Source organism: Camelus bactrianus, chromosome 20 (assembly GCF_048773025.1).
Source record: "Camelus bactrianus isolate YW-2024 breed Bactrian camel chromosome 20, ASM4877302v1, whole genome shotgun sequence".
NCBI lineage: Eukaryota > Metazoa > Chordata > Mammalia > Artiodactyla > Camelidae > Camelus > Camelus bactrianus.
In genome coordinates, this window is record NC_133558.1 from 18543848 (window position 1) to 18552460 (window position 8613).

The 8613-nt window shown below is 38.0% G+C and overlaps 2 non-coding genes across 2 annotated transcripts; both read right to left on the bottom strand.

Moving 5' to 3' along the window:
* Positions 1-846: 846 nt before the first annotated feature.
* TRNAR-UCG (transfer RNA arginine (anticodon UCG)) lies at positions 847-919 on the bottom strand. The gene has a single exon. It is a non-coding gene; the product is annotated as a tRNA-Arg (tRNA).
* A 7287-nt stretch (positions 920-8206) lies between these two features.
* TRNAT-UGU (transfer RNA threonine (anticodon UGU)) lies at positions 8207-8280 on the bottom strand. The gene has a single exon. It is a non-coding gene; the product is annotated as a tRNA-Thr (tRNA).
* Between the last annotated feature and the right edge of the window lie 333 nt (positions 8281-8613).

An 8613-nucleotide genomic window follows, 5' to 3' on the forward strand; every position in this document is an offset into this window, starting at 1 on the left:
AGAAGTCTGGTAAACGACAGGACAAAATTTTCTCAGTAGGGTGACTTGAGAACTAATTCAAAATATTTCATAGTTTAAGACTTCATAACTGCGATTCCTTCTTGAATCTAATTCGATACGTCATATTGTTCTATTTATTTGTCCATTTCGTCTAAATATTCAAATGTATTTGGCCAGATTCTTTCCATTTTTGCAGAAGATGTTCTCTCTTGGTTCTAATTTGCCTGGCTCTCCTCTTCTCACGGTTTCGGGTCTCTGTTTTAACCCTGGTTCCTCAGACATTGCTGAAAGTCCAACTAATTCATCCCGCGACTTGCGGGAGGCATCCACCTGAATCAGGAGAGGGTTTTATAACGCTTCTCTTATAACATTTTCCTTTCGAAAGGGGGCGACATTTAAACTAACTTCAAATAGACAAATCTCTGGACATAAAGACTCTTATCAGCGTCGAATTACCGAGCGCCAATTGAAAACCAATGGAAGAGTGAGGGTCGTCTTAAGCTAAAATAACCGAGACGTCCCGGTACTGCCGGTCAACAGGTGAGCAAAATTCCTTGACCTTTGTGCCCTGTCCCTCCCACCTCGCTCACTGTGCACACCCAACCCGGTAGAAGAGGGTCTGCAAGGCCAGGGCTTGCGCTTTTCCCAATCCGAATACCTATGAACCAGTCTGGCCAAGGATTCTAAACTACCTGCGGCCGAAGGAGGCCAGCCGCCAACCCTACCTTCTGAATCAATCAGATCTGAGGGGGTAATCTCCTCCGTGTTCGGAAGCTGTAATTTGGCATCTGAGAGTGGGGACAGTGATGCCTGTGAAAGGCCCAAGGCGTGAAAAAGTGGACATCTCAACCACGAAGGGATTCGAACCCTCAATCTTCTGATCCGAAGTCAGACGCCTTATCCATTAGGCCACGTGGTCTTAGTCTTTTCTTACTGCGAAAAAGTTTTTCAAGTGTAGAGAATCTGGACTACATATTATTTACAGTAACCTTTACGAAGACATCTTTCCTATTAATTTTTATCTAACAGATGGTGCCATTGATACAAAAGCCAAGTAACTTCTCCGAGAAGTTACGGTAAGAGGCTAAGGCGAAATGGAAATTTTGATTTTCACCAAACTTCTGCCCTTAGCTTTACACCAAATCTTTCTGAACAAAATTTTACACTTGCATTGCGATGCCTCTCTCACTGCGCTAACCTGTAAAGAAATCAGCGAAAAGGACTGAATGTCCCTCTGTTATCATAGCAACAGACAAACGCTCGGTTAACCTTCAGAATGAAGACAAAGTCAGATTAAAGACCCTCTGGTAGCAAATGAAAATCACAAAAAGACCCCTCCTGCGTCCCTCCACTAGGCGTCCAATCCAGCCAAGACGTCTTCAGTGAGGATTGAATTGAAAAGCGTCCTCCTAGGCCTGGCCCCTCCTGGAATCCACGGAGTAGACCCTCTGAATATCCTCCACTGAGATGTCTGTAAAACCCCCAAGGATTGCGCTTAGTGAGCAATTAGAAAATGGCTGTCCTCCTGTTGATGCGGCTCAGAGGGAAGTAGCCATATTTCACATTAGAAAAGTTGGGGTTCGAGTCAATTTGTGGTAGTCGTATATTTTCTTTCCAGCTCATCATTTCCCCAGCCACCCTCATCTCAGGGATTCCCGACGCCCCCCCCCCCCCCGCTAGTGATGGTGCGGGCTGCGGGCGAGGGAAGCACACGGACGGTGGGGAGGCGCGCGCGAGGCCTGGCTGGGTGATGCGCACCGCCTGTTTTGGACCCTCTGGGAGTGGTGAAAGCAACCCCGCCGGAATCTGACGCATCTGGGCGGCTTTATCCCCCATTATTAGGAACTGCGAGGGCTGGGTTTTGGTCTTTATCCAACCTGCCTTCTCAGCACACCCTGGCTCCTAGCCCCACCCCCAAGACGATTACACATATTTGTTTCACTATTTAGAGATGCTGGAGAAATAGTATTTTCTCAAAAGCGCTTCTGAGCAGCGACGACACCGTGAAAAGACTGCGCTCTTTCTCTTGCTTTCCAGGAAAGCACCGTCCTGGTTCTCTCGGCCACACTAAGCCGAAGTGACAGACTGTCGGGGTCTGTCCTTAACCCAGCCTTCAGTAAACATTCCGGGAACAAAACTTAAACAGATCTAAGATATGAGAAAGATTAACAACAACAACAGCAAAAACTGTGTATCCAGAAAGTGCGTCAGAATGTGCAATGGTGTAAAGAATTTTGCCCAATTAATTTGAAAATTTAAATGAAACAGCAAATTCTGCAAAAATATAATTATTAAATTTGACTAAAGAAGAAATAGCAAATCTATTCATAAAATCATTAAATACATTTCCACAGAGAAAACTCCAAACCTAGATGTTTTAACTTGGGAGGTTTATAAAAAATCTTTTAATGTTATTTAATTTTTAATATTTATTTTAAAATATTTTAATATTTTTAATTATTAATACTTAATTTAATTATTTAATGTTATTTCTTGCATATTACAGAATTGACATTTTTATATTTGGGGGAATAAGTACGTTTATCTACTGGAGGTACTGGGGATTGAATCCAGGACTTCAAACACGCAAGGCATGCACTCTACTACTGAGCTATACCCTCCTGCTAACCTGGAAGTTCTATAAAACATTCCAGGGGAAATAATTTCAATCATACACAAACATTTCCAAAAGTAGTAGCAGATGGAAGCTTCTCCATCTCATTTTATAAGCCTGCTTTCATCCTAATAACAAAGCCAGCACATCAAGAAATTAAAGGAAAGAAGTTATGTTTACCTCAGTACAGGCAGAAAAAGCATTTAGTAAATTACAGTGTCCATTAATGATACAATCTGGAAACAGAAGGAAAGTTCTTTGACCTGAATTTTAAAATACAGAAATAATCTGCAGAAAACATTATAAAGGCAAAAAATTCAAAAAATTCTGTTTGAGATTGGAAACACATGAGTACACCAAGAATTGCCACTTCTATTCCCTACCAGCCAAAAGGAAAGTTAGAAAGGGGTAATGAGTAGAAAGAAACAGAACTGTCGTCTTTTTTTTTTTTTTAACAGATCATATGCTTGTGTACAAAGATCAACCAAATAAAAACAAATTATTATAATGAGCGTCAGAGTTTTAACACATTTTCATCACAGCTATAAACATTTACAAAAACAATTATATGCAATAAAGAAAAAGCTAGAGGGGGAAGGTATAGCTCAAGTGGTAGAGTACATGCTTAGCATGCAGGAGATCCTAGGTCCAGTCTCCAGTACCTCCTCTAAAAAAAAATAAAACTAATCACCTCCCCCATTAAAAAATTTAGAAATCATACAAAATGAGATATTAACATGATAATATTTCTATAACAAGAAAACATTCCAAAACAAATACAACATGGTTTCATCTATAGAAATTACAAACTAAGCAAGCATACTAAAAAATCTATTGTTTTATGAATATATATATAAATAGCAAAGCTAATAAATAAAAGCAAGGGAATGATTATTCACAAGCATTATTATAGTGGTTATCTCAGGCGAGAGAGAGATGTTAAATGGAGTGGGGCAAATGGAACTTCTAAAATAATGGCAATGTTCTATTTCTTAATTGATGGCTTTGTTTTTCTTTTTAAAGTAAACTTTTTTTTTTTAAATTGAAGTGTAACAAACATGCAGGAAAGTGCCCAAACATGAGCATATATAGAATATTTACATTTATGTATATGTATATCTGAATATATACATATACACAAATTTATATATCATTGAATATTTACAAAGAGAGCATATGTATGAACCCCCACCCAGACCTTTTGTTCCACTTTGTTATCACTATTTCCATCAAACGGGACCAAGTTTTGTCACTTAGGCTATGTATGTCAACAAATAAAACATTACCAGTATACCAGAAGCCCCTCTTATGCATCTCCAAATCTTTCTTCATAAGGTCAACCATTCTTTGGACTTCTGACAACATCTATTAGCTTTGCACATTTTAATAACATATAAATAGAATTATACAATATGTACTCTTTTATATCTGGCTACTTTTGTGTGGCAATATGAGATTCATCGATGCTGGAGCATTTAATAATGTTATTTTTTTGTTGCTATATGTATATATATTCATATTGTATGAATATGCCACAATTTATCCATTCTAGTGGTGAACGTATGGGTTGTTTCCAGTTTAAGAACATCATGAATCGAGTTGTTAGGAACACTCTTGATATGCTTTTTGTGGCCTTGTGCACAAATTTCTATGGGGTATTGTAATTAAGAGGTTGACTCCATTTTTGATATTTACTGACAGTTTTCAAGACTGATCACTCTCACGCACATCTAAGCCAGCCCATAAGAAAGTGCTTGAGCTCCCTCTCTTGGCACTAGAGGGAAGATCAAACCATACTAGTCCTGGTTCTCAGGAATCTTCACCCCCACCCAGCCCTCTAACCCAATAAAAACCAAAGCCTTCACCCTCCCTTGCTCTCTCAAGCCACTTTTGCACTTACTTGGGAGCCTCCCTTGCTCTTCAGAAAGCTTCGTTATGTGAGCAATAAAACATTTTCATATTTTCTTGGTGCATGTGTAGCATCACCAGTTTTGCCATTTGAATCATTTGGGTTCAGTGACCATTGCATTTTCAGCTGAATGATTCCAAGACAGATGTATACTTAGGAGTGGACTTACTGAGTCACAGCAAGAATGTTTAATTTTACTGCAAGCATTTTTGCAAGTGTCATATGTGATTTCTATATATCTGTAATTACATATAAAAGAAATGAATAAATTGAAAATGGGGAAAAATAAAATATGACAAACTAGATAAAAAGATAGATGAAAAACAATTATCCATAGCCCAGCAAACTCAGCTGTTGAACACAGGACTCTTTTTCAACACTATAGAAATGCCAGTGCCACTTGGGCCACTGGAATTTCTTTTTAATGTTGATTCAGGTTTTCTTTTATTTATGGAAAATTTTCTTTTTAATTGAAGAATACTTAACCTACAATACTATATTAGTTCCAGTTGTACAATATAGTGATTTCATATTTCTACACATTACAAAATGATCACCATGATAACTCTCATCACCATACAAAGATATCACATTATTGACATATTTCCCATGCTGTACATTTCACTCATTTATTTTGTTAACTGGAATTTTGTTCCTCTTAATCTCCCTCATCTACTTTACTCATCCCTCCAATCTTCTCCCCTCTGACAAGAATCTGTTTGTTCACTGTATCTATGAATCTGTTTCTGTTTTGTTATGTTTGGTCCTTTGTTTTGTTTTAGATTGCACATATAAGTGAAATCGTGTGGTATTTGTCTTTGACTTAATTCAGTTAGCATAATAGTCTCTAGGTCTATCCATGTTGTCACAAATAGTAAGATTTCATTCTTTTTTATGGCTGAGCAATATTTTTTTATATATGTATGCCACAGGTTTTTTTATCCATTCATCTATTGATGGCTACTTGGGTTGCTTCCGTATCTTGGCTATTGTGAATAATGCTGTAATGAAACAGGGTTGCTTATACCTTTTTGAATTAGTGTTTTTGTTTTCTTTGGAAAGAAAAGTGGTATCTGAAACTAAAAACACTACCATTTTTAGCACCTGCAAAAATGAAATACTGAGGTATAATTCTAACAATATATGTACAAGATACATATGAGGAAAACTAGAAAACCTAATGAATGAAATCAAATAAAAACTAAATAAATGGAGATATATTTCATGTTCAATGGACAGAAAAAGTCAATATTGTCAAGATGTCAGCTCTTCCCAAACTGATCTTTGGACTTAATGCAATCTCAAACAAAATCCCAGCAAGTGATTTTGTGAATGTCAACAAACTGATTCTAAAGTTTATATGGAGAGACAAAAGATCCAGAATAGACTACACAGTATTGAAGGAGATGAATAAAATTAGAGGACTGATACTATCCAACTTAAATAGTTACTATAAAGCTACAGGAATCAAGACACCTTGATAATGGTGAGAGAATAAACGAATTAATGTAACAGAATAGAGAGCCCAGAAATAGACCCTCATAAACATAATCAACTGATTTTTGACAAAGGAGCAAAGGCAACATAATGGAGCAAAGATAGTCTTTTCAACAAATGGTTCTGGAACAACTAGATATTCACTGGCAAAAAAAAAAAAAAAAAAAAAAAAAAGAATCTAGACACAGATCTTACACCCTTAACAAAAATTAACTCACAATGAATCACAGACTTAAATATAAAATGCAAAAATATAAAACTCCTTGTAGGTAACATAGGAGAAAACCTAAATGACCTTGAGTATGGTGATGTCTTCTTAAATACAACATCAAAGGCATAATTCATGAAAGAAATAATCAATAAGCTGAACTTTATTAAACTAAAAACTTCTGTCCTGTGAAAGACAGTGTCAAGATAATCAGAAGGCAAGCCATAGACTGGGAGAAATATTTGCCAAATACATACTTGATAAGGTATCCAAAATATACAAAGAAAGAACTCTTAAAACTCAACAATAAGAAAATAACTCTAAAATGGTTCAAAGACCTTAATAGACGCCTTGCCAAAAGATATACGGATGGCAAATAAGCATATGAAAACTTGCTCTACATCATGTCACTAGGTAAATGCAAAAGAAGACAACAATGAAATACCACTACACACTAATTAGAATGCCAAAATCCAGAACACTGACACCACCAGATGCTGAGGAGGTTTCAGAGCGACAAGAACTCTCACACATTGCTAGTTGGAATGCAAAATGGTAGTCACTTTAGGAGATCATTTGTTGACTTCTTACCATACTAAACATACAATCCAGCAATCACACTCTTTGATATTTACCCAAAGGAGTTAAAAACTGATGTCCATGCAAAAACCTGCACACAGATGTCGATAGCAGCTTAATTCATAATTACTAAAACTTGGAAGCCACCAAGATGTCCTTCAGTAGGTGAATGGATTAATAAACTGGGGTACATCCAGAAGCCAACATGAAAAGGCTATATACTGTATAATTCCAACTATGTTGCATTTTGGAAAAGGCAAAACTATAGAGACAGTAAAAGCTCAGTGGTTGCCAGGCTTTCAGGGTAGAGTGGAGGGATGAATAGGTAAAGCATCAAGGATTTTTAGGGCAGTGAAAATATTCTGTACGATGATACCATAATGATGGATACATGTCATACATTTGTCCAAACTCAGAATGTACACCACCAAGAGTACAACCTAATGTAAGCTATATTTCTCCTGAGAGCCTCCATCTTTTCAGCCAATAATTATCTATGACACCAGGCGGAGAATAAAGTCACCAAGGAGAGAAAGGGAGGAGAGGGGAAAGGGAGGAGGAAAAAAGGAGGAGATAAAAGAAGAAGGGAGGCTGGGGAGAGCGAGGGAGAAAGACTTCTTTGAATCCTGGAGGAAACTTGAAGACATGATCCTAATCTGAGACATCATTCGTTCATTCATTCAAGCGTCTATTTATTCATTCAAAAAACACGGCAAGAACTTTTCTCTTACCAGGTACAACCAAATGTCAATGTTGAGTGTACGGGAGTCTTCGAGGACCAGGATACCGGGAGAGGAAAAGCATCAGCACGCCCTAGGCAGGATAGACTGCACTTTCTTGTCGACAGAAATGTGCTAGGATTATCTACAAAACATCCTGTTTATAATAATCAATCACTGACTCATGAGTTTATTGAATCTCTGCTTGAGGCATAAAATCTTAGTCCCAGAACAACCTGAAAAACAGTAATAGTCCTTACTTGTTTTTAAACCTGGGCCACAGTGTGAAGCAACGATTCAGCCTCAGGCTGTGGCAGCAACCAGAGGATTAAAATTTGGGAATGTTTCTGCCAGATCCACTCCCCTGCCCTGAGCAGAGTCAGAACTCACCAGAGGGGCACTTCTGAGCCACATACTTGACATTCCTCTGAGTCCCTCCTGGGACAACCTTCCCCAGAGGAGGTGAAGGTAGGCTTTCTTCTCCAGAAAACGACTCTCTTAAGTGAGCCTTTTCGTGATGGGAGGATGAGAGTTGCACAAGTTAAGCTTATTTCTTAGAGTTCTACCTCTTTTGGGGTTGGCGGAGAAAGGAGACAGGGGCGGCTGTAGTACTGTAATTGGAGCAATTTCTTCATCCCTTCTCAGGGCTAAAGAAATGTTCACTAAAACCGGGAAGAACCAGGCCCCACTGGGATTTGAACCCAGGATCTCCTGTTTACAAGACAGGTGCTTTAACCAACTAAGCCATGGAGCCTGCAGACTATGCCTCTCAAAATTAACTTTTATTTAATTCATCATTTTTCTTTTTTGAGAAATACCCAGCTCTTTTCCTGTTTCATTCATATACATACAAGCAGTTTGTGTGCATTTCAGTGACTGAATAAAGGTCTTGACAGTGTGATGATTACTATGCCTCACAGCAACACATGAGCTAAAACGAAGCCACAGACACATTTGAGACCAGAGTTTGAGTGAAAATAGTCTAAATACCTTACATTTTATAGCACTGCAGAATTTACCAGAAGCTTCTATATTTCTTTCCTCTTTGAACAACGACAACCCCAAATGCTGAGCATATTCTTATCAT